We start from the raw sequence: 25,597 nt of genomic DNA on the forward strand, positions 1-25,597 counted from the left end.
CGGTACCCACTTATGAAAGAGCAAACGTCTTTATGACTATGGGAAAGACAGAAAGGAGCCAGGGAATTAATGCAGAAGGAGAAGTGCCAGGCAAATCAACCATACAGCAGCCTGTCCCAGCATGGCAAATGCCAGGCTAGTCTTGCTCTTCTCCTTGGCACATCCATAATTGTTCAGTGAAGTGGTGGCTGCCCCATCCCTGGAAGGGTTCAAGGCCAGGTTGGATGGGGCTTGGAGCCCCTGATCCAGTGGGAGGTGTCCCTGCCCATGGCAGGGGGTGGATCTGGGTGGGCTTTGAGGTCCCTTCTGACCCAAACCATTCCAAGATTCTGTAATTCACAGTGACTTTGAGAAGCCACAGTGGAAGAGCATAGTCTCCGTGGCTGGGCTGCTCCAGCCTGTGGAAACACCAGGAACATGCTAGGGGTGGGAGGCAAGGAGGCTGGCTGGGAAGGGACATAGGATTTCACGGGAGTTTCTGCTGAGCTGCATCGAGAACCATGTGTCCAATTCCTGCAGGACAAGATGGACATTGCAGGGGAGACATCAGAGCATCCAGCCTCATTTGTACAGCAGTCCTACAAATGCACAGTCCTAGTTCTATCCCTTTCCCCAAAACAGAGCAGAAATTTGCTCTCCAACTGCTGGAAAAATCCTCCCCTGTGTGGCTGATGCTACTGTGCCTCTGCCCTTCTGGCACAGCAGCATCGAGCAGGCAGCACTGAATACTCAACTCCCTAAATCTGGAGCACGTGGTGGAAAGAACCCATTGCATTCACCTTTTGGGAGGATCTAAAGAGGAAAAAAACCCATCCAGTGAGCAAGGGTTGGGCAAGGTCCTGCTCCTGCGTTTGCCACCCAAGGCAGAAGCTAAACCCTTCCAGGGAGCAGCAGAACAGCGTCCCAAGACCTAAACGAACCTCTGCACTGAGCTCCTCAGACATCTTCATTCCTTGCACATGGCCCTGGCTGTTCATCCGTGCTGCCGGTAAAGCCAGAGGCAAACAAGGACCTGGAGATTTACTGCTCTTCAGCGCTAAGGGCCATGCTGGGTGCTTAAGCCCTGGAGTTATGGGAATCAGTGGAGTGCTGTAATACCTGGCTAGACACAGATGAGCAGCTGCCGTGGCGAACAGTTCTGCCTCAGAAAGCACCCAGAGAGTCAGAGGAGATTCAGAATCCCACAGCATCCAGAGACAAAGCCCAAACCATGGACCAAATGGAGGAGGCAGAGCTCACAGGAGCAGCTTAGAATTATAGGATTATATAAGTGTTAAGGTTGGAAAAGACCTTGAAGCTCATCCAGTCCAGCCACCAACACAACCCCACTGTGCACACTAAATCATGTCCCCAGGTGCCACAGCCACACAGGTTTTGAACCTCTCCAGGGATGGAGACTCCACCACTGCCCTGGGCAACCTCTGCCAGGGCTTCACCACTGTCAGTAAAGAAATTACTCCCAATATCCAATCTAAACCTCCCCTGATGCAACTTGAGGCCATTTCCTCTTGTCCCATCCCTTGTCACTTGGGAGAAGAGCCCAGAACTCACCTCACCACAACCTCCTTCCCAGGAGCTGCAGAGAGCAATGAGGTCTCCCCTCAGTCTCCTCTTCTCCAGACTAAACAGCCCCAGGTCCCTCAGCTGCTCCCAGAACCCTTGGGCTTCAGATCTTCCCCTAGCTGTTCCCTTCTCCAGATGTGCTCCGGCCCCTCGATGTCCTTCTTGGAGTGAGGGGCCCAAAACTGAACCCAGGATTCAAGGTGTGACCTCACCAGCACTGAATATAGGGGTGCAATCCCTTCCCTGCTCCTGCTAGCCATGCCATTTTTACCTCCAAGAAAACCCAAAACCACTCATAAATCAGACCTGCAAAGCCTTTGAGGGACTTCACAGCAGGGGGCTGAGGAGCTGCTCAACAGTTTTAGCTCTTGGACATACATGGGACGGGTGGGAGCTGGGTTAGACCCTGAGCCTCACACAGCACATCAAGGTCCCCCCAGCAGCTCAACCAGCAACGAGGGGCGCCCCACGCAGGCATCATCCCCTCCCCAACCCTCCAGGCACCAGCAATCAGAGGGCTCCAGCGGCTCTGAGGTTCAGGTAGTCAATCAAAACATCAGCTTGAAAGTGTTAAAGGCCCGTGTCTGTCTTTATTACAATCCCAGCACTACACCTTGTCGCCGCGTGTGCCCTAACGCTGCAATATTTCGCGCATGATTTCACCAGCTGATGCTGGAAGCATTAGGGAGCTGATGCTCCTTTTGCGGCTCTGGGTGTTTTGCTAGCTTGTTTGCGGTGAAGTCTCTTTTTATACTCGCCTGTATTTATCCTCCTTTTGCTTTACGCAGCGGTCGCCCTCTCCGTGGCTGGTAGCACCTTTACCAGCACACTCAGCCAAAAAGGGCACCAAACGTCAAAAAAAAACAGGCTTGGACCCAGGGCAGGGAGGCTCAGAGCTGTGCTGCAGGGGGCGTGAGTTAACCTGCACAGACTTAACAGGAGGATTCAGCCTTGTTGCTGGATCCATGGGCTGAGACCAACGGCATGAGGTCTAACAAGGCCAAATGGCGGGTCCTGCACTTGGGGCACAACAACCCTGAGCAGCTCCAGACTAGGAGAAGTCTGTCTAGAAAGCTGCCTGGAGGAGAGGGACCTGGGGGTGTTGGTTGACAGCGACTGACCATGAGCCAGCAGGGGCCCAGGTGGCCAAGAAGGCCAATGGCATCTTGGCTTGGATCAGAAACGGCGTGGCCAGCAGGGCCAGGGAGGTTCTTCTCCCTCTGGACTCGGCACTGGTGAGACCAAACCTTGAATCCTGTGTTCAGTTCTGGCCCCTCACCACAAGAAGGATGTTGAGGCTCTGGAGCGAGTCCAGAGAAGAGCAACGAAGCTGGTGAGGGGGCTGGGCTGATGAACAGGCCTGATGAGGAGCGGCTGAGAGAGCTGGGGGTGTTTAGCCTGGAGAAGAGGAGGCTGAGGGGAGACCTCATTGCTCTCTCCAACTACCTGAAAGGAGGTTGTGGAGAGGAGGGAACTGGGCTCTTCTCCCAAGGGACAGGGGACAGGACGAGAGGGAATGGCCTCAAGCTCCACCAGGGGAGGTTCAGGCTGGACATTAGGAAAAGATTTTTCCCGGAAAGGGTGATTGGTCCCTGGCAGAGGCTGCCCAGGGAGGGGGTTGAGTCACCTTCCCTGGAGGGGTTTAAGGGACGGGTGGACGAGGTGCTGAGGGACATGGTTTAGTGATTGATGGGAATGGTTGGACTGGATGATCCAATGGGTCTTTTCCAATCTGGTGATTCTATGATTCTATTATTAAAGCAAGATAGCACCCAACTGAGAGCTCCACAAACACCAGGCTTTTCTGCCTGACCCTGATGCAGAAAGATCTTGCAGGCAGCCCATGCACCTAGGGGTGGAGGATGCCCATCCAAGGATGGGCACCCACAGATGGAGTGCACAGCAAAACAAAAATATCTCACCCTTTATTCACTTCCCCTAAATGCCACCACTGTCCCCTGATGGGCTGTCCCTCCAAACTGCCCCCACTCTGGCCATCGGATGCAAAACCGAATATTGGAGGAGATTAATGACCTTAGAAAAATGTAATTACACAACAGGGCTCTGCTCTTAATAACTGCGTATTTTACTTGTCAATGTGCCTTAATTGAAAATGAGTAGGCGATACAAGTTGCAGTGGAGTTGGCTGGCAAGCCTTTAACGCTATATTAATTGTAGTAATTAGCAGTCACTTTATGTTGGAGTCATCTATAAATAGGGGGTCCATTAGTTTAGCAGAGAGTGTGATTTAAAATGCAAATAAAATCCCAACTATATGTATAAATCACTTCTTTCCCCCTGCCCCCCAAATTTACAGTCATGAAAGGGCCGTGATGCTGCTCTGGATGAGCTCTGGTGAGTTTGCCTTTTGGAAGGGAAGTGATTTGGTTGTTTACCTTTGCAGAAGCAGCAGAGATGATCTCAGCAGCACAAGGAGATCCCAGCAGAGGGCTTTGCCAATCAAAGTGACTTTGTTTGGTGCTCCCAGAGCTGTGGACCTTTGCCAGGCTGCTGGATGATGGGCAACACCTAAACCAGCACCCAGGCACTCACCATCCCACACCTCCAGCTGGGATACCTCCCACTGGATCAGGGGTTCCAAGCCCCATCCAACCTGGCCTTGAACCCCTCCAGGGATGGGGCAGCCACCACTGCTCTGGGCAACCTGGGCCAGGGCCTCCCCACTCTCATGGTGAAGAAATTCTTCCTTATGTCCAGTCTAAATCTGCCCCTCTCTGGTTTATCCCCATTGCCCTTCGTCCTATCACTCCAAACCTTTGTAAACAGCCCCTCCCCAGCTTTCTTGTAGGTTCCTTCAGGTACTGGAAGAGAACTTCTCCAGGCTGAACAACCCCAACTCTCTCAGCCTGTCCTCGTACGGGAGGTGCTCCAGCCCTTGGATCATCTTGGTAGCCTCCTCTAGACCCATTCCAACAGCTCCATATCAACAATTACAACATCTCTAAAGACACAAGAAAAGGGAATGCAAGCACCATCCAGAGTGAGCATCGCACCAGGGGTGAGGCTGCATCACACCCAAGCACATTCTGGTGCTCACAGCCTGTTAGTGACACGATCCACTTATTTGATCGCTACCAAAGGAAGAAGAAGTAAGAGAGGAAGAAGGATTATTCTTTTATTAACACCAAATCACATTAAATTACAGCCTGTGCTGCCAGGGACAATGTAACATGCTCAAAAAAAAAAAAAAATGGCTCCAAAATTCAAAAAAGCAGAGCTATTAAAAATTAAAAAACAAATACAAAAAAGAAATCTTTTTCACTGCTGACCAGTTCTTGGTTTAAAAGAAAGCATCTGTTTCCCCCCGCTGGCACGGCTCCTGCCTGCTGCAGGGGTGCTGATCTATTCCTGCACAGCTCTTCCCGAGCAGGAAAGAAACAACTATCCTGGGGAGAAAAAAAAAGGAGGGAGGAGGGAAGAGGAGGAAAAAAAAAGCAAAGGCAAAGGAGCTGGGGTCTGTCTGCTGCAGGAGCATCTCCCATACAGGTTCTGGAAAAAGCCCCAGCACAGTCTAATTGAAGATACATTTTTATTACTTTTCACAGAAGATTTCACCCATTCAATAATTTATCTTCCTCAAAAGTGACTGTATCGCTGAGATAAGAGAGGGGAAAGGAGCAGTCAGCTCCGTGTCCTCTCTGCAGATACTACAAGGCTGAGAGAGGAAATGAGTGGGAACCTCTAAGCCCCCAGCTCTGCTCAACCTCCCTGCACCCTGACCCAAAACCTGCAAGAGGGTCTGTGCTCCTGCCACCCACACCAGCTCCTAAATCACAGGACTGAATGAATGAGCTGAAAGAATCCCTCCAGCTCTCCTCCCATGGTCCCCACCACCTCCACCCTTGTCCCTCTCTTCCAATGCCCCAAGAAGCTCCAACCAAGCAGGAGGAGGTGAGCGAACCTCAGGGCACCCTCACCCCTCTGCACGGCACAGCTCTGCGACCAGCAGAGCCCATCTGGGAGGGGAAATCCTGCAGTGTGCAAAGGGGAAGAGGGATAAAGCTTCTCCATCCACATAATGAAAGGCTTCTGGAGATGTAACAGACAGCAAAAGCCCCTCGGTCCCAGCCTTTGCAATGAGCTCCTGCTAATTATGGCTTTAGCTCTGAGTGCACTCCCCTCCTGCCAGCACTGGGGAAGGAGCCACGAGCACCAGGGCCATGCTGGTAAGGAAAGGGGAGGTTTTCATCTGCCACAATGACTCACCGGTGATGCCAGGTCAGGACATGGTCCCCCTTTTCCCACAGAAGGAGATGCACAAAGCCACAGAGCAGCTGCAGCACAAGTCTGGTAGGGCAGGAGGAGAGACTGCTCGGCTTCAGCTTGGTGAGGGGAAAGCTCCATGTGCCCAAACTACAGAAATTATGGTATCTCCAAATCCACCGAACCAGGAGGAGCAGAGTGAAAAGAAAGTGGAAGAGCTCACGCAGTTGCTTTTGAGCCCATATTCCCAAGGCACAGCAGATCAAGAGTCCTTCACTCCAGCAAATTCCCATTCTGCTGCTTGACAGAGGTGCAGGAGTTCTTGCTGCTGAGCAAAAGCTGAGGGAGCAGAAACCAGAGCAAGGAACTGGGCTCCAGTTCTGGCCCAGTGTATCCAGCAGCACAATCAAGCTCCCCAGTGTCACTGCTGTGAATTGCCATTGTCTTCCCAGGGAAGGACCCGGCACTGATGGTGTATCAGGCACAGGGAAACCTCAGCACCTCCAGCTCACTGGGTTCATGGTTCAAGATCTGCTTGGAGCCACAAAACACCTTATCTCAGCCTTCCCCATGTGCTGAGGCTCACCAGCCTGGCTCTGTGCTCTCCTTCAAACCACAGGTGATCCCCTTTATGGGTGTGTGGGGATGCCACCTACTTCTCACTTAAGCAAGACCAGAAGCGAAGTCTTCAAGCCTGTGGAGACCAGAATTTCTTATCAAGATTCTTGCTAAAAAAAACCACTCAGAGTGTGTCTTGCTGTTTACTCACAGAGCAACTGGACACATAGCTGTGATTTGCCTTCAAACTCTTTCCTCGGGCCACGCATCAGCTGTGTCCACAGGATCTCTTCAAAGCATTCACGGGAAAGGCCAGAGTCGAGCTGAATTTGTAGATCCATCACAGTTGCCAGCTCGAATCATCATATGCTGAAGAGGCAGGAGGAAACAATCAATCAACAGGATAGTTTTTCCCCAGAAAAACCTTCCCAAGACGTGGAAGAGCAACTCAAAGTTCATCAGACACAGATACTCAAAGGAGGTGACAAGTCTTCTGCTGCAAACTGCCTTCTCTGGAAGAGTCGAATAGAGAACCTGTGATTTACGCTGCTCAACGCAGCCTCAGGTGTGAGTCCATCCAGAAAATGGCTTTCCTCAAGCCTTCTGCAAGCGCATCCTCTCCAAGGCCTGAAGGAAGGGAGTGATGTGAGTGGAGTGAGCTGAGCTCTGACTGCTGCCTCTCAGTGACATGCTTATCATAAGAGGGACAGGAGAAAAAAAGACAAAATAACATAAAAATAAATTCAGAAGCAACTTTGGCATGGAAGGCAAAACAGGATTGATCTTTTGCTTGACTTACTCCGAAAATTGCTTCTCCACTGCCCGCTTATGCACATTAATTGAACGTCTGGCCTGGCTACACGTCTGTTTAAGTCCTCAATCAATCCGCTTTCGGATGACTGCTAGATCAATAGGGTGGTAATTTAATAAAGGACATTTTCAGTTGGCTTTTGAAAGCCACTGATGGGATTTAATTTTTTCATATTTTTTAAGAAGAAAAGGGGCAGTGGGAGAGGAGAACGGGGGGTCAAGCCACGATCTGGCACTTTGCCCTCCAGCAGCATTCTTTGCAGACAAGGCTTGTGGTGAACTTCTCAGCTCTAGTCGTTCATCCACAGCCACCTGCGATCAACACAACAGCACCAGTGTGGTGCTGCCTCTGTTAGGGGTTTCTAGGAAGCAAGTTCCCCCAGAAACAGCAGCAATGAGCTAGAGAGCACCCAAAAGCCCATCTCATCTTGTCCCTCAATATGCATACATCTGCCAGCACTGCTAGGACATGCCAGAGCATCCTCAACTGTCTCCAAATTCCAATTCTTCTGCACTTGAAGGATCAGTCTGGCATCTTCAGAGGTCCTAGGGCAGGACAAGCTTCAAGCCAGCGCTCCAAAGTACTGAAGGCGACGCACTCATCCTCCGTGGCAGCTGAAGAAGCTGCTGGGTTCAAGTTGACTAATGATGCCTCAAGTTGTCTGTCACATGCAGCAGGTTTGTCCAAGGGAAGAAGCGTGTAGACCTTTCATCACTAGGTTGAAAAATCAGAGGCAGAAGCGCTCTACCAAAAGCTCCTTTGACTTCGTGAAGTGTAGACATCAGAGCTTCACCAGGCAGGCGTTAACATCTTCCTGCCTCTTCCAGCCCTCTTGCTTTTGTGCTGCTTGCTTTCAGGCCAGAACTGGTCCCAGTGTGCTCGGCTGGCTTTTGATGCACATAAGCCTCCTGCTCTGATTAATGCCATTCTCCCTTTCCAGCGCCTGCACAGTTCAGTGATGAGAGCAACTCCCCCTCTATGCAATGTGCCCTCACACCAGCACGACCAGATTCCCTCTCCCCAGACTCCATCTCCAGCCTGTCCACATTTAATTTCCTCTAATCGCTTTCTTCACAGCCATTCTCCTGAAACCCTTTATCTTCCTCCAGACTTCAATTCCCTCCCTTTGCTGCTTCTCCATTTCCTTTCTATGATGCTTTGCCCGCAGCTGTCTGCGTTACAGTGCTTTAACTAGCTCTGCCCTGGGAGAAAAGATTGTGCTCCTGTCCTTCTGCTTCAGTGCCCCTGGCCACACAACCCAGGAATGCATTTCCCTGCTAACAAGTGTCCATCCCAGAGGGCACACCAGAGACAGCTCTGCCCACCTTGTTTCTCTCCAGCATCACCCGATCATTTTTGTCATCGCTATTTGGCTTTTAGATCATAGAATCATGGAGTGGTTTGGGTTGGAAGGGACCTTAAAGATCATCCAATTTCAACTCCCCTGCCATGGGCAGGGACACCTCCCACTGGATCAGGGGCTCCAAGCCCCATCCAACCTGGCCTTGAACCCCTCCAGGGATGGGGCAGCCACCCCTGCTCTGGGCAACCTGGGCCAGGGCCTCCCCACCCTCACAGGAAAACATTTTTTCCTAAGATCTCATCTCAATTTCCCCTCTTGCAGCTGAAAATCCTTCTCCTTCATCCTCTCCCTTCCCTCCCTGTTCCAGAGCCCCTCCCCAGCTTTCCTGGAGCCCCTTTCAGTGCTGGAAGCTGCTCTCAGGTATCCCCGCAGCCTTCTCTTCTCCAGGCTGAACAACCCCAACTCTCTCAGCCTGGCCTCCAGCCCTCAGATCATCTCCGTGGCCTCCTCTGGACTCACTCCAACAGCTCCATGTCCTCCCTGTGCTGAGGACACTGTGGGGCTGGGGGGAGGGTGAAGGACAGGGAGACGTGGCTCCCTTCCTCCCGATCTTGCTGGGCTGGTCTCTTGGAGGGACTTGCCTGATGATGATACCACTAGAAAACCCTTGATGTGATGGCAGGCAAGTGGGGTAGCAAGCTGTGGTTGCTCCACCAAAAACATCCACGTGATTTGGCTGCAAAACTTCCAGTATTTATTGTTTTACAAGCGATCATCAGCCTGCAGGGAGCTGACGCGGTGCCTGATCATGTTCCCACCACAGCGTGGTCCTGGAGGTTGTTCCTCGAGAGAGGCTCTGGCCAACACCCTCCCTCTGCTCCGCATCACAGCAGAGAAACCAGAGGAGCCCAAATCTATAAATAAAAGGCATGAATTAAACATGACTCTTGCATTTTCAAGGGTCAAGTGAATATTCGGTCACTTAGCAATATCATCTACTCCCACAGAGGGGAAGAAAAAAAAGGGAGAATAACAATAAGTGTTTATCATTACTTGTTGTTTATCAAGTGACATTTTGAAGGACCAAATCTCACTGTGCTACGAGCGTGGGAGCAAAATTCAGTGCCATGCACCGTTCCTTTTAAACACACAAACCTCCTCTCAAAAAGGCAGGTGATGACTGTCCCTGTTATAAGGAAGGTGCTAAACAGATTAATTTGAAATACTTCAGCAGAGACAGGAACGCAGATCATCCTCCTGGATGTCCAGCCTGCTTTCCAGGCAAGGAGATAATGAGCCCCACACGTGTCCCAAGGCGACAGGTGCTCTTCTGAAATATCTAAAACCCCTCATTGTTCTCTACTCTGCCCAAAGAGTTTGCAAACCTCATGGTGCTACTGGTGGAGCTGAATAGGTCCCACACACACCAACCAACTCTCCAAATTCTCATTTGCCAGTCATTTCAGGGAGCACAGGAAAAAAAGGGAACGGCGATGGATAGGAGGTGTCAACAGCTTTTCTGCTTTATCGCAACCGCTACAAAGCACAGCCGGATTTTTCATTTCCAGCCTGGTAATAGATGAGAGGGGACCCAAGCCAAGCTCCCGGCACCTCGGACTCTCCCCATCTTGCTGGAACAAAATAACTTCCCACAACCCCATCCAAGCTCATCAGTGGAGAATGAAGCCGTAAAAGTCAGAGCTGCAGACCCAGCCTCGCATTCCTGGTGTTTGTATTTCAGGAGCCTCTCAAGCACGAGAAACTCCTTCTCGTGATGCTGAGATGTGCATGATGAGCCTCACCTGGAGGGAGCTGAGCTGGGGCTCCTGGAAGCAGACAGCACTTCCCACTCCGATGCCCAACACCATCAGCTACAGCTGCACCAGTGACGAGTCCTAATTGGTTTTAACACAGGACGAGGTCAGATAACGAAAGGAAACACCTATTTATCTGCTCACAGGGATGCTTTATCCATATGCCACTCCCCATGTAGCAGAAATTTCAATCAGCATCATACTTCCTTTGGGTTAATTTACTTACAGGTGTCAGATTGACTTAATTCCTGGTCCCCCTAATTGGCCCTCCTGTTAATACCATCTTGCATGCTTCTGCTTCTCCAATGACCCTGTTGTTCTTGCTGTAGCTGCTGCCACCTCCTTCTCCTTTGCCTGCCAAATATATCCCAGCACCGGAGCTGACCTGCAGAAGGTGAATCCTCTCGTGTGCGTCACCCATCAGCAGTGACCTGCGACTGAAGCTGCAATTAAGACGAGCAAAGGTGCGATGAGATGTTCAGCAACCTGGTGCTTTGGGAGTCTGACACTCGGGAGCAGAGTCAGGAATGCACCCGGGGTGTGCTCTGAGTGACAAAGGTTTTTTTCTGTGTTTTTAAAACAATAAATATACTGCTAAAATGGATATAATCAAGAAGAAGGTGCACATCAATCTTGAGCAAGAATTAAGCCTCTGACCCTGAGAAATCCTCACTCAGGCACTGCAAATGCTCCCGAACTTTGCAGCTGCTTCCAGCCCCTTCCTGCTTCCAGGAATTTCATGACCCAGGTGTCTCTCAGGAGTCCAGTGTCAGCCTCACAACACAGCACATCCTTCTCTTCCAGGGTACCAGCTTTGGTTTTGCAGATGCTTTGAGCACAAACCCAGAGGTACGTGAGGTTTTCCAGTCTCAGACTCCTGAAAAGACCTTTGGAGTGAGCAGCGCTGTCAACAAACGTATTTAAATAGAAAAAAACCCAACACCCTAAGCAAACTTGATGTGCTTTTAAATTGGAAAATAAATGAATTGCACAGAAGACAGAACAAAAAATTATTAAAATCTATGTAGTCTTCCATATTTTCCAAATAAAATTAGGAGGGTGGATGCTCAGCTGGTGTAAATCTCTGTTAAGTGGCATTTATGTTAATGACTGTACCCAGATTTACACCACTGGAGAAATTAGTTTCCTCTATGCCTGGGTCTCTGTGCACATCTGTCCTTTGAGAATCAATAAATAAAACTTGAAAATAATATTCATCCACCATTTATTCTGCTTAATTATTTAAACCTCGGATTCTGGAAATAATAAAGGAGTAATAAAGCAGAGATTTACCATCCACTACAATTGCTGGAAGCATCCCATATTATTTCCTCCTTTACTTTTTAATCTTTTTCCTCCTCTTCTTTTTTTTTTTTTGGCTCACCAAATTGAATCAATTTATTAAAGTTGTTGCAAAACTGATTTGCTCTGATCTAGTGGTGGTGATGAAGAGAAATGGGCTGCTCCGCTCTCCCGTATCCCCCAAGTCCTCCTCATTAAGAAGGATAAGGCTTTTGCCATCTAGGGAGCAGTCGGCAGCATGCCTGGATGGTGAAGACTGATTAAAAGCAAGATGTGACTCGGGAGGGGAAATGATACTTGTGATGACGAATTGCTAAGAGGATCTAGCCAAGAGATCCCAGCTCCTACAACACAGGCTGCAGAAAATTCCCTGCAGAAGGCTGAGTTTCCACAATAGCTTTGGAAATTTGGAATGGACAAAGCCAACTTATTTTAAAGATGAGACTTTACATAGAAGCATAGAATGTGCTGAGTTGGAAGGGACCCATAAGGATCATCAAGCTTAACTCCTGTCCCTGCACAGGACACCCCAACATTCACACCGTGTGTCTACTGGAATATTGTCAGGCTGTGACTGCTTCCCTGGGAGCCGTTCCAGTGCTCCACTGCCTTCTGGGTGAAGAAACTTCTCCTAATGTCCAACCCTTCCCTGGCACATCTTCCTGCATTCCCTCGGGTGCTATCGTTGGCCACCAGAGAGAAGAGTTCAGCACCCACTCCTCCTTCCCTGGTGATGAAGCTGCAGACCACAATGAGGTTTCTCCTCAGTCTCCCTTTCTCCAGGCTGAACAGACCAAGTGATTTAGCTGCCCCTTATATGGCTTTCCCTCCAAACCCTTCACCAACTTTGTTGGCTCCTCTGGATGTCTCCCGATCCTCATCTTGATCTCTGGCCTCCCTAGAGCAGCTGGACCCGTGGAAGGAGGCAAATCACCCTCCCCACTGTCCAGCAAGTGGCTGGATTTTTGGAGCTCTGGGTTTGATAGTCTTTGACTGACACATTTCTCCAGGTTCGACAAGGACCTTGCAACCCAGACCAAACCACACCTGGAAAATCATAGAATCAGAGAATCACCAGGTTGGAAAAGACACACTGAATCATCGAGTCCAACCATTCCTATCAATCACTAAACTGTGTCCCTCAGCACCTTGTCCACCCGTCCCTCAAACCCCTCCAGGGAAGGTGACTCAACCCCCTCCCTGGGCAGCCTCTGACAGTGCCCAATTACACTTTCTGTGAAAAATTTTTCCTGATGTCCAGCCTGAACCTCCCCTGGTGGAGCTTGAGGCCATTCCCTCTCGTCCTGTCCCCTGTCCCCTGGGAGAAGAGCCCAGCTCCCTCCTCTCCACAACCTCCTTTCAGGGAGTTGGAGAGAGCAATGAGGTCTCCCCTCAGCCTCCTCTTCTCCAGGCTAAACACCCCCAGCTCTCTCAGCCGTTCCTCATCAGGCCTGTTCTCCAGCCCCCTCACCAGCTTCGTTGCTCTTCTCTGGACTCGCTCCAGAGCCTCAACATCCTTCCTGTGGTGAGGGGCCCACAACTGAACACAGGATTCGAGGTTTGGTCTCACCAGTGCTGAGTCCAGAGGGAGAAGAACCTCCCTGGCCCTGCTGGCCACGCCGTGTCTGATCCAAGCCAAGATGCCATTGGCCTTCTTGGCCACCTGGGCCCCTGCTGGCTCATGGTCAGTCGCTGTCAACCAACACCCCCGGGTCCCTCTCCTCCAGGCAGGTTCCAGCCAGACTTCTCCTAGTCTGTAGCACCGCACAGGGTTGTTGTGCCCCAAGTGCAGGACCCACCATTTGGCCTTGTTAGACCTCATGCCGTGCTTCAGCTGCTGGAGGATTAATGGACCTGCCACCAGCGTCAGATAAAAAGGAAAAAATCAACCAATAACACAGAAGCTGGAAGAGCCAAGTTACTAAGAAATACAGGGTCTTGGATGAGGGGAGGGTCCTGTCCTGCCCCCATGGACAGGGGGGCTGTGGAGCAGGGACAGCACACAACGTGCCACCCCACTCCTGGGAGAGCCGTCTCCCCGGGGCTGCGAGCAGGAGCGGTGGGTGGCTGTCTGAAATGAAAACATCAAGGCGCTGGCTGTGACGGGCTCTAATCCCAAGCGCTCTGACAGACCTGTCGCCTGCCATGTTCTCTCTGCGCCCCGCCGGGATGAGTCGGGCGTCCTCATCGCAACACGATGCGGTACAAGTGCCCCAAAGCGCTGTGACAGCTCAGAGGAAGGAGCTGCAGAAGGGTAGGGAGGAGAGGACTGGTGTTGGGCATCTGGGTCTACCATGGCTCCTACATCTTCATTAGCAAGTGGGGACGTTAGCATGCACAGTGCACGGTGTATTTCCCCGAGGCTTCATGCATGCAGGAAGGACATGGATCTGCTGGAGTGACTCCAGAGGAGGACACAGGGATGATCCAAGGACAAGCTGAGAGAGTTGGGGTTGTTCAGCCTGGAGAAGAGAAGGCCCCAAGGAGACCTTAGAGCAGCTTCCAGTGCTGAGAGGGACTCCAGGAGAGCTGGAGAGGGGCTCTTGATCAGGGAGGGCAGGGAGAGGACAAGGGGGAACAGTTTTGAGCCAAAAGAGAGGAGACTGATATGAGATCTGAGGAAGAAATGTTTTCCTATGAGGGTGGGGAGGCCCTGGCCCAGGTTGCCCAGAGCAGTGGTGGCTGCTGCATCCCTGGAGGGGTTCAAGGCCAGGTTGGATGGGGCTTGGAGCCCCTGACCCAGTGGGAAGTGTCCCTGCCCATGGCAGGGGGTGGAACTGGATGGGCTTTAAGGTTCTTCTCCCTCTGGACTCGGCACTGGTGAGACCGCTCCTCGAATCCTGTGTTCAGTTGTGGGCCCCTCACCACAAGAAGGATGTTGAGACTCTGGAGTGAGTCCAGAGAAGAGCAACGAAGCTGGTGAGGGGGCTGGAGAACAGGACATTGTTTAGTGATTGATGGAAATGCTTGGACTCAATGATCCTGGATGTCTTTTCCAGCCTGGTGATTCTATGATTCCAACCCAAACCATTCCGTGATGCTATGATTCTATCCTACAACCTATCAGAACCCCAAGAGGGTTTTGCTGTTGCTGGTCCCAGGGTCTCACACCTCACTTACCCCAACAACCACCAGCTTGGTCAGCACATCACCAGCATCAGCCCAGAACCACAGAGAGCAGGATTTAGTCCACGCACCTCCTGCCACTTCCCAGCCAGCTTCACACTGCTGGGTGCCTCCTCTCTCCCCCGATTCTATTTCCAGCCACCTGCTCATCTGCGTGCAAAGCCCCAGCTCCTGCCAGCATCTGCTTTGCCAGATGGGCCAGCAGCTGTGTCATCGCCGCCACCACCACGCTTGGCACCGACCTGCCGGCAGCCCCCATCCCACCACACTCCCTCACCAAGATGACACTGATCCTCCACACCACAGCAGATACAGCTCTTGCAGACAGAATTGCTGCAGAGGCTGTGGGACCTCGTGACAGAAAGAGTGCCTGGATCGGGTGGTTTCGAATATTAGAATCACTAGTTTGGAAAAGACCTCTGAGATCATCAAGTCCAACCACACCTGTCCACTACTAAATCATAGAATCATTTGGGTTGGAATGGACTTTAAAGATCACGCAGTTCCACCCCCTGCCATGGGCAGGGACACCTCCCACTGCATCAGGGTCACCAAAGCCCCATCCAACCTGGCCTTGAACCCCTCCAGGGATGGGGCAGCCACCACTGCTCTGGGCAACCTGTTCCAGGGCCTCCTCACTCTCATAGTGAAGAAATTCCTCAGGTCTAGTCTAAATCAGCCCCTCTCCAGTTTATCCCCATTGCCCCTCATCCTATCACTACGATCATTTCCCTAAGCATTTCATCTACCCGTCTTTTAAATACCTCCAGGGACAGGGACTCTACTCAACGTTGAGTCTTGGTTGCCCTCTGTTGAAAGGGCAAGTCATGCTGCTCTGTCTGTGAGGTGGAATGCACTGAGATATTGTCCTCAACTGTCCCCCCTTGCAAGAATGGGGACATTGCAGCACCCAGAGGTACTGTGCTGGTAGCTCCTAGCACGTGGTCAGCGATGGTGACCAGCACCCATCACCCAGGTGTGTTCCAACCCCAGGGACTTAGCTCTGCCAGGGGAGGTTCAGGCTGAATGTTAGGAAAAAAATTTCCATGGAAGGGGTCATTGGGCAGTGGCAGAGGCTGCCCAGGGAGGGGGTTGATTCACCTTCCCTGGAGGGGTTTAAGGGACGGGTGGACGAGGTGCTGAGGGACATGGTTTAGTGATTGATGGGAATGGTTGGACTCGATGATCCTGGGGGTCTTTTCCAACCTGGTGATTCTATGATTCTATAGCGATGCACAGCCCAGCCCCTGTGCTGAACCCACCAAGCAACCCCCTTCGCACTCCCTGCCTGGCTGAGTTACCGCATTGCTCCCTGGAGGCGGCTGCCAGCGGGACGGCTCCGGCAGCACTGGCACCGCTTCCCTCCTCCTCCGCTCCCCGACCCATTTCCCCGAGGCTGCTTTTGCTGGGTGCACTCGGAGTGACTTGCACCATATGTTGCGGATCTGAGCGCCCACCAGGTTCTGCCGGCTTTTGAGAAGCAGGCAGCGAAGTGTCAGGACTCGCTTGTCTTAAGAAGAGCTTCAATAGCAGAAAAAGAGGGCAAAGCTGCCACGCGCCTCCCGGCAGGCTGCCCAGGGTCCTTCCTGCATGGATGCTCGAGCCAAGGAGGATGCCAGGAGAGACAGCAGCTCTCAGGACACATTCCAAAAGGGAAAGACACCCATTCCTGTCCCTCTTGAACTCATGATGGCCCTCCCAGTGCTCAGCACCTTCCTGACTCCATGGGAAAAGAAGTTAAGCCCCTTCCAGCAAGAAAGGCACACGGAATAGAGCAGCTTCCAGCACTGAAAGGGGCTCCAGGAAAGCTGGGGAAGGGCTCTGGATTAGGACAGGCAGGGATAGGATGAGGAGGAATAGTTTTCAGCTGAAAGGGGAGAGATGGAGATGAGATCTGAGGAAGAAATGTTTTGCTGTGAGGGTGGGGAGGCCCTGGCCCAGGTTGCCCAGAGCAGGGGTGGCTGCCCCATCCCTGGAGGGGTTCAAGGCCAGGTTGGATGGGGCTTTGATCACCCTGATCCAGTGGGAGGTGTCCCTGCCCATGGCAGGGGTGGAACCGAATGGGCTTTGAGGTCCCTTCTACCCTAAACCATTCTATGATTTAGTAGTGGACAGAGTCTGGAGTCCTACTCTCCATACATTGGAGATGTTGGCTGGAGGAGGAGCTAAGACTAGGCTTTTGGGGCTCAGCACTTCCTGCAAGGCAGGTGGCAGAGCTTTCCGAGGCTGTAAATCCCACCCAGCATTCATTCTTGCTGTGCTGAAGGAATCAGCACAAGCATGATATCTCTATTTTGCAGAGTTTCATCAAACATCAACCAATCACACAGTTCGAAAGAGCAATGAGGCAGTCCTAGGTGACAGATATGAGCTAAAGAAAGAGATCAAAAACTATTCATAAGATCACAGACCCTAATTCCTCAAGATTCCAGCAATGAAGGTTAAACAACTACGCCACTGCCCAGCCAAGGGTGAGCCACAGCCAGGGACTCCCAGACAACCACCTTGACACAAGGTCCCCATAAGGTCACCTTTCCTCTCCCTGGAGCCACAGAAATAGTTTTAAAACAAAACAGCAAAAAAAAAAGATGGGAAATTATTCATCGTGGAGATTTTGAGAGCCAGCAATTAATTAATAAAAATAAGTATTGCTAATATCAAGCTTCTATACAGCACTTCAAATTGCAAATCACTCTTGAAGCGTGCATTATTAATTACATCATTTGCATCGACTATGGTGCTAATATATAATTATTTACCCTGATAAATAATTTGTGGAGAAACGCAAGGCTGCACTAGACTTGCAATAAGATCTTTTCAGCGACTGGACTGAGCCTGCTCACCGCAAAGCCTTGTTCCGTGTTTATAACCACTTGGTCCCCTCCGAAAGGTAGGCTGTGGTCCCTGGTACATGGGAACCTCGGGAAACTTCACAGAGTCCTGATGGAACCTCTAAGGGTTTGGTTGGTTCGTGCAATTCAGGTTAGGTAGCCCTGGCACTGGGCAGGAAGGAAAAGGAATTGCCATATCAAGCTCTACTACCAAACTCTCGTAGCAGCAGCTGCTCCAGCAGAGAAAGCTACCTGAATCCTTTCAGAATCATAGAATCATAGAATCACTGGGTTGGAAAAGACCCCCAGGATCATCGAGTCCAACCATTCCCATCAATCACTAAACCATGTCCCTCAGCACCTCATCCACCCGTCCCTTAAACCCCTCCAGGGAAGGGGACTCAACCCCCTCCCTGGGCAGCCTCTGCCAGGGACCAATCACCCTTTCCATGAAAAATTTTTTCCTGATGTCCAGCCTGAACCTCCCCTGGTGGAGCTTGAGGCCATTCCCTCTCGTCCTGTCCCCTGTCCCTTGGGAGAAGAGCCCAGCTCCCTCCTCTCCACAACCTCCTTTCAGGTAGTTGCAGAGAGCAATGAGGTCTCCCCTCAGCCTCCTCTTCTCCAGGCTAAACACCCCCAGCTCTCTCAGTAGTTCCTCATAAGCCCTGTAAAGGATGCTTCTGCAATCCTTTCTCCCTCTGCCAGCGCTGCCCTGAGCAATGCGGCTGGTTTGTGGCTCAGAGCATCTGATCTCCAGCTTCTGTGAACACAAACAACAATTTTCCATCCCACGCGCCTGTCACAAAAATGCCTTGTTTTCCAAGGTGCCAAGGCCGGAGGCGTTTGGAGGGTTGGGCGACGGTGGCGAGCTCACGGCCAGATGGATATTTGGACTCTGTCCTTCCAAATCCCTTCAGAGGCCCCAAATCTGTCATCCTCATCCCCTGCAAGATGATAAACGGCTGGAGGAAGGACACTGTCCTGGCTCGCTGCTGGCTGGCTTGAGAGGATAGACTGGAGGCACGGGTGGGCTCTGCAGTCGCTCAAGCTCTTGCAAGACCCCAGACACACCTGAGGCAAAAATAAGAGGTACTCAACTATCTGAAACCAAGGATAAAGCTCAAATGGGGGGCTGGAGGCAAGAAAAAAAGAAGAATGGGGCTACATGAGCCCTTGGGATGGAGCTATATGAGAACCCAGCATCCTGTACTGGGGGCTCCAGCCAGGGCATGAGCTCTCCCTCGAAGAGGAGGACCTGGCAGCCCTCCCTAGGAGAGATGCAGGCTCACATTTTGCTTTGGAAAATCAATCCTTTCAGCAGATCCGTCCCCTCCGCAGAGGTTAATTTATTAGCAGGGGAGGGAGGAGCCCCGTTGTTTTAATGAAACGTTTTGGCTGGGTGCACAGCAAATGTATTCACCTAATAGACCTATTATTCCTCCCGTACAGCAGACCAACTTCCCCATTGTGTTTTATCCTTTACCGCATTAGAAATTTAGTCTTTTATTCCGCCTTCAAAGCAGAGGCTGCCAGGCAAATGAATGTACGGGAAGGTTTCAATGGATATAAAGTGCAAGGCATCCCCCCGTGCAGCAGGCAGATCTGCCAGGCAGCCCAGAGAGGCACACGGGCTGCATTCACCACAAACCTGTGCTCCTTTTCCCTGCACTCTTCCCCCAAAATCCATCTCAGCAGCCTCCCCCCTAATATACCCATCCCTGAGGCAGCTCCACGTGACAGCTGCAGTTAATATTTTCCTGCCACAAGATGTTCCAGCGTATCTGTCCCTTTGGTGTGTAAATTACAATTATTTTCGGTGCACGGGGAAGGGAGATGAAGTTAGTTCTGTTTTCCAAGCTTGGAGAGCCTGGCTGAGAAATCACGCTCTGCTTTCACCGCTGTTTCTCATCTATTAGCTTTATCTATTTTAAAGCAGTCCTCACCAGGAGCGATCGCTCACGGGGGGATTTTCCTCTTCCTCCTGTCCCAGCTTGCTGGATGGGGAGTCAGGATTCCTGTCCAGGAGGCTGGTGCAGAGGAAAACTGCAAACAAGGCTCCTTGCCTCCACTCCCCAACCTGCAAAATGGGAAGACTGATCTAAATTCCCAAAGGTGAACACAGATCAGGGTAGGGGACAAAGTGCTTCAAGACGTGGTATCTCCAGAGCACTGGGGTCCTTGGCACAGGAAGGACACGGAGCTGTTGGAGCAGGACCAGTGGAGGCCACAGAGATGATCTGAGGGCTGGAGAACCTCCTGTATGAGGACAGGTTGAGAGAGTTGGGAGAAGAAAAGGCTCTGGGGGGACCTTAGAGCAGCTTCCAGTGCTGAAAGGGGCTCAAGGAAAGCTGGGGAGGGGCTCTGGATCAGGGGGTGCAGGGACAGGATGAGGGGAATGGTTTTCAGCTGAAAGAGGGGAGATTGAGATGAGATCTTGGGTAGAAATGTTTTCTTGTGAGGGCAGGGAGGCCCTGGGACAGATTGCCCAGAGCAGTGGTGGTTGCCCCATCCCTGGAGATGTTCAGGACCAGGTTGGATGGGGCTTGGAGCCCCTGAACCAGTGGGAGATGGCATGGTTGGAACTGGATGGGCTTTGAGGTCCCTTCCAACCCAAACCATTCTAAATTATATAATTCTAATACCAGGGCAGCTCTATTTCCCAGACCAGAAAGGCAGAGTTAGGGGATTTTGTGAAAGCTGCAGAAATCAAGACAGACAGGAAAATAGGAGAGTATTTAGCATCTGCTCTTGCTTTTGTAGCACCACTGCAGCCACCTCCAAGAAATATCAGGGTTAAATCAACATATGCTTGCAAAATTCTTCACAAATTGCACAGTGCCAGGTATCATTGAATATTTGTTCTGGACATCAGAAATACAGCTCTGATTGGAGGTTGTATCCCCTTCAGCTCCTAACCCATAAGAAACCTCTGCTGGCCATCAATAGGTTTTTAACTCCCTCTGTCTGGGAAAAAAGAAACCACACACACAAAAAAAACCAACCCAAGAACTAACAGATTAATCCTGTCAAAAGGAGAGGGGAAAAGCCACCTAACAGAATCACAGACTGAAAAGTTACAAACTAGCAATAGGTGACAAGTAATTATAGAGCAGGAAAATGTATAGGGAACTCATTTGAGTGAGCAGCGACTGATTAACAGTCGCAACATTCATTTTCTTTATTTATGGCCTGGCATCGCAGAAAATTGATACGAAACACCCCATATACTACACGGCTGGTGACACATTCAGCAAATGAAGAGTCTGGGAAGAAATCAACCTGAATTATACCCACTGTTACTCAAACTCCCCTTCGCGCCTCTCCCATCCTTTATAGAAAGGGAGCGGTGGTGACACAGAGCTGCTGGGGCATCTCGGCATCCCCCGACTCAGCGCTACATGGGGAGCAGCCAGGTCACAACTTCGTGGCCATCACCTCCCGGAGACCCTGCAGCTCCTCAGCTAGCAAACACGTTGTCAGCAGCACCACTTACACCCCGAGCAGGTGATGCTGTAAGAGCTACCTGTGCTTGGCTCAGCAGCTGCACTCCCTAACCTCCTCTGAACCCATCTCCCTGGCTCATTCTGAGCGTGGAAGTTAATTGGGGTGGGATTTAGCCCTCCCACCTAAACACCTTGGCATCTGACAGCAGTGAAAAGCATAAAAATAGAATCATAGAATCATAGAATCACCAGGTTGGAAGAGACCCATCGGATCATCGAGTCCAACCATTCCCATCAAACACTAAACCATGTCCCTCAGCACCTCGTCCACCCATCCCTTAAACACCTCCAGGGAAGGTGACTCAACCACCTCCCTGGGCAGCCTGTTCAAAAACTAACATTTGAGCTTTTTGCCCTTTGATGAATGATTACCAGCAGCTCGTTACAGGCAGGTTCTTCTCCAAAGGGAAGAGCATGAAGGTGCTGTAGCCCATAATCGTGATACCAGTTGCTGGAGCATCCAGGGGGCAGGACAAAATCCACACCCCATCAGTCCCTCCCTCTCCAAGCACTCAAATCCACGTCCTACAAGGAAAGCCACCCTATTCCCAAGATAAAAGGACGATGAAAGGCTCCCAGTCCCCTGAATCAACTGTGGCTACAAGGCTGTTATCACAGGCAGCTTCCCCCAGGGATGAAAGGCAGCAGCGGCTTTGATGGAAAACTCACTGTCTGCAAACAAAAGCGACTGCAAGCAAACAGCACCTTGCAGAGTGATCTCCTCGGGATGCAGAGGGGACCCCGGGCATCCCTGGGTGATCGGGAGGGCAGACGATGCTGCAGGTGGGCTCAGGAGGCAGAACTTCAGCTCCGTCACCTGGAGACCCAGCAAAACAAGCCTCCAGTGCAACGTTATTGTGTCAGAAAATAGCTTTCTATAGAAACTTCTCAACAGTGGTAAAAGTTCATTATGTCTGGACACAGAGAAGCTTTCCAGCATGCTCCAAACAGAACATCTCCTTCTTGTTTGCTTTCACAAGTGCCATCGCATTTCAAGTTCCTGTGTTTTGTGCTGGAGTATGATTAGTTTTCGCACAAAAACTAGTTGAAAGCTTCAAATTTGTTAAAAGCCAGGATAGAACAGGCCTTACGAGGAACGGCTGAGAGAGCTGGGGGTGTTTAGCCTGGAGAAGAGGAGGCTGAGGGGAGACCTCATTGCTCTCTCCAACTCCCTGAAAGGAGGTTGTGGAGAGGAGGGAGCTGGGCTCTTCTCCCAAGTGACAGGGGACAGGACGAGAGGGAATGGCCTCAAGCTCCACCAGGGGAGGTTCAGGCTGGACATTAGGAAAAAATTTCCACAGAAAGGGTCATTGGACACTGGCAGAGGCTGCCCAGGGAGGGGGTTGAGTCCCCTTCCCTGGAGGGGTTTAAGGGACGGGGGATGAGGTGCTGAGGGACATGGTTTGGTGATTGATGGGAATGGTTGGACTCAATGATCCGATGGGTCTTTTCCAACCTGGTGATTCTATGATCTAAAACAGTTTTAAAAGTTTAGAATTTCCTTACTTTCTCTGCACTACCAATGCTCCTCTCTGCTACTGTTTCCCACTTTCTGCGAAGTTAGAGCACACTTGTACCTACTTCTTTCTGCTTAGATTGCAAAAAGGGACCCCTCTCCTGTTCCCAGGCAAATCCCTTCATCTCCTTTTGCCTCCTCCACTCTGCCAGCTCATGCCAGGGCTGCTCAGATGCTGTCGGCACCACAGGGGACTCCAGGATGCTCTAGTAGATTGAAATACATGGGTGATGGTCAGTAGGTACCACCTCTGTGAGCAAAAAAAGTGACATCCTTAGCTTCCAGTTTCAGCAAGGCAAGTAAAAGCTTCTAACCTTCCCTCTGAGTTAGGAAAAGCTCAGAACATCCCTTTAAAGAACAATAGAATAGTTTGGGTTGGAAGGGACCTTAAAGATCATCCAGTTCCAAACCCCCTGCCATGGGCTGGGACACCTCCTGCTGGATCAGGGGCTCCAAGCCCCATCCAGCCTGGCCTTGAACACCTCATATTGAAGAAATTCCTCCTTATGTCTAGTCGAAATCTGCCCCTCTCCAGTTTATACCCATTGCCCCTCGTCCTACCACTCCAAGCCTTTGTAAAGAGGGATGCTCAATTATGAAACACAGTTGATTTAAATGCAAATGACTGAAAAAAAAATACAACTTACTTTATTAAAATGCAAATTGCACTTCAAGGCTGCTGCCTCCTGCATGTTTCCCTGGCTGCTCGACAACTGCTCCAGTTGAAGCCCCAGGACTCCCAGGTGCTGATGGCACCCGGTGCCTCGGCATTTTGGTGGAGGAGCTGGCATGGTGAGTGCCCTGGGGATGGGATGCTGTAGCTGGGCTGGTTTGGGTGAGCACGGCACAGAGGAAAGCGTTACCTTGCCACACGGCGCGTCTCCCAGCCCGACTGCTTCCCTCCAAGCTCTGTTGTGAAAGGTGTCAGTCTGCCAGAGCCTCATTTTCTAACAAGATGTGGAGATCAAGTGTCCCAGAACTGCTATTTTGAAGGGGATAATTATTGTTTTCACATTTCCCGAGATCTTTTCCGATAATTTGTTCCTATAGGAGCAGAAAAGAGGAGAGAAAAAAAAAAAAAAAAAGGTGACCAGGATAGATGGCAGGGAACACAGAGACACTCACATCTCATGGCAAGGTCTGTGGTCAGCACCAACCTTGGGACCAGGACCTTGGGTTTGATTCACTATTGCTGGATCACAGAGCCAACGAGGACAGATGTTACTGCTGGAAGAAGCCCACAAACCCAATGGGTTCCATCCTGCACAGGTCAGTGGAGCAATAGGGAGAGAGGAGAGTGGTCACACGCAGCAAACACCTCAGATGGAACCTACAGCAAGGGCACAGTGAGCGTCTCCAGCCCCACTGACACTGGGTTTTCTCCAATGACATACAAGAAGTGTCCCCCCCAATGCTCAAACCTACCCCGTGACTCCTCCAGAGGCTCACAGCGTCCATCACCCCGGTCACCTTGCACAGCGGTGCAGCCAGGCTCCCGGCATTGCGTGTGGAAAGTAAAACCCACAAATCCTCTTTGAAGGATCAGGAACCCCTTCTGAAGAGTGGTAGAGCCAGTACGTTCCATCCACTTGTCGCACAGCTTCACACAAGGTCATCACCTTGTTCTTCACCAGGACACTGTGGAATTAGGATTTTGAGGGCATTTAGGAACCAAGGCAGAGATTCATGAGGGAGTTCCTCCCTTGCAGTGCTTCTACCCCATCCCCACCAAGCTGTGCAGTACCAAACAACTTGCTTGCAACCCCAAAACTCACCCCTTTCCCCAACTCCTCCAGGATGTCCTGGCTGTTGCCTTCAGCCACCAGCTGGCTCAAGTTGCTGGAAGATTATTATATATAGCAGGGACTGGAAAAAGCCCAAAAGGGCTCATTCTTTCCAGTAAGCCCATTCCCCCAGGAAAGCATTTAATTGCTTTTTGAATGATCCCACAGCCTCTGCAAAGCCTCGCCCGACCACCCAACCATCCTGATATTTATTCCTCCACGGGGCCTGATTTGGATTTTGTTTTCCTTTCACTTCCTATTACTGTTCCCCTAATCCTCTCCTCCAGCCCTTTCCTGTCCTTCATCCTGCATCTCTTGCCCTGTCCTTCCTCGCTCTGGCTTTCAAACATCCTCGTTCTGATATTTAGCAAGGGAAATGTCACCACAAGACACTGCAAGGCTTAGAGATGGACCTGAAATCAAATCCCAACATGTAAACAGCCCGGAGCGTTGGCGGGGTGCAGCTAAGCAAACAAAGTCCACAAGATCACCACAGGACACGAGCAAACCTCTAATTACTGACCTGAGGAAGGGGCTGCCCTGGTTATGTCTTAACTCCCTGTTGCAAAACCACAGCGGCAGGGACTGACCACACAGCCTGGGCTTGAGGAAGGTCGGCTCCCATCGTGGTCACCTCTTCCATCCTGCAGGCTTTGTAGGAACAGGGATGGGGGAGAGAAGGTGGCGACGGGTTTCCCCATGACAGACAGGAACCTGAGCCAGCTGGTTTGGGATCCTAAAGAAACCAAAGCTGAGAGAGCACCTGTAGGAGGACAACTTTCTTACTTTCAGCTGCTTATGGAAATACCTCATTGCTCTCTACAACTGCCTGAGAGGAGGTTGTGGAGAGGAGGGAGCTGGGCTCTTCTCCCAAGCGACGCGGGACAGGACGAGAGGGAATGGCCTCAAGCTCCACCAGGGGAGGTTCAGGCTGGACATCAGGAAAAAATTTTTCGCAGGAAGGGTGATTGGTCCCTGGCAGAGGCTGCCCAGGGAGGGGGTTGAGTCACCTTCCCTGGAGGGGTTTAAGGGATGGGTGGACGAGGTGCTAAGGGACATGGTTTAGTGATTGGTGGGAATGATTGGAGTCAACGATCCAGTGGGTGTCCTCCAACCTGGTGATTCTATGATTCTAAGAAGCCTCTACACCTCCCTGCAAGACTGGAGGCATTTTTGCTGAGTGATGCCCCCCAGGAGCTGTGTGATGGGTCGCACTCCCTGTCCCTCTACCCCGTGCTATCCGCACCATCACCGTTTAACCA

General features: G+C 51.1%; 1 long non-coding RNA gene across 1 annotated transcript in view; it reads left to right on the forward strand.

The window, feature by feature from the left end:
* The first annotated feature begins 14,089 nt into the window (after positions 1 to 14,089).
* The window catches only part of LOC138730648 (uncharacterized), a 256,765-nt gene continuing 245,257 nt past the window's right edge, over positions 14,090 to 25,597 (forward strand). The window contains exon 1 of the long non-coding RNA XR_011339058.1: positions 14,090 to 14,250. This is a non-coding gene — a long non-coding RNA (uncharacterized lncRNA). The remainder of the gene's footprint in view (positions 14,251 to 25,597) is intronic.

Source organism: Phaenicophaeus curvirostris, chromosome 24, assembly GCF_032191515.1.
Source record: "Phaenicophaeus curvirostris isolate KB17595 chromosome 24, BPBGC_Pcur_1.0, whole genome shotgun sequence".
Classification (NCBI taxonomy): Eukaryota; Metazoa; Chordata; class Aves; order Cuculiformes; family Cuculidae; genus Phaenicophaeus; species Phaenicophaeus curvirostris.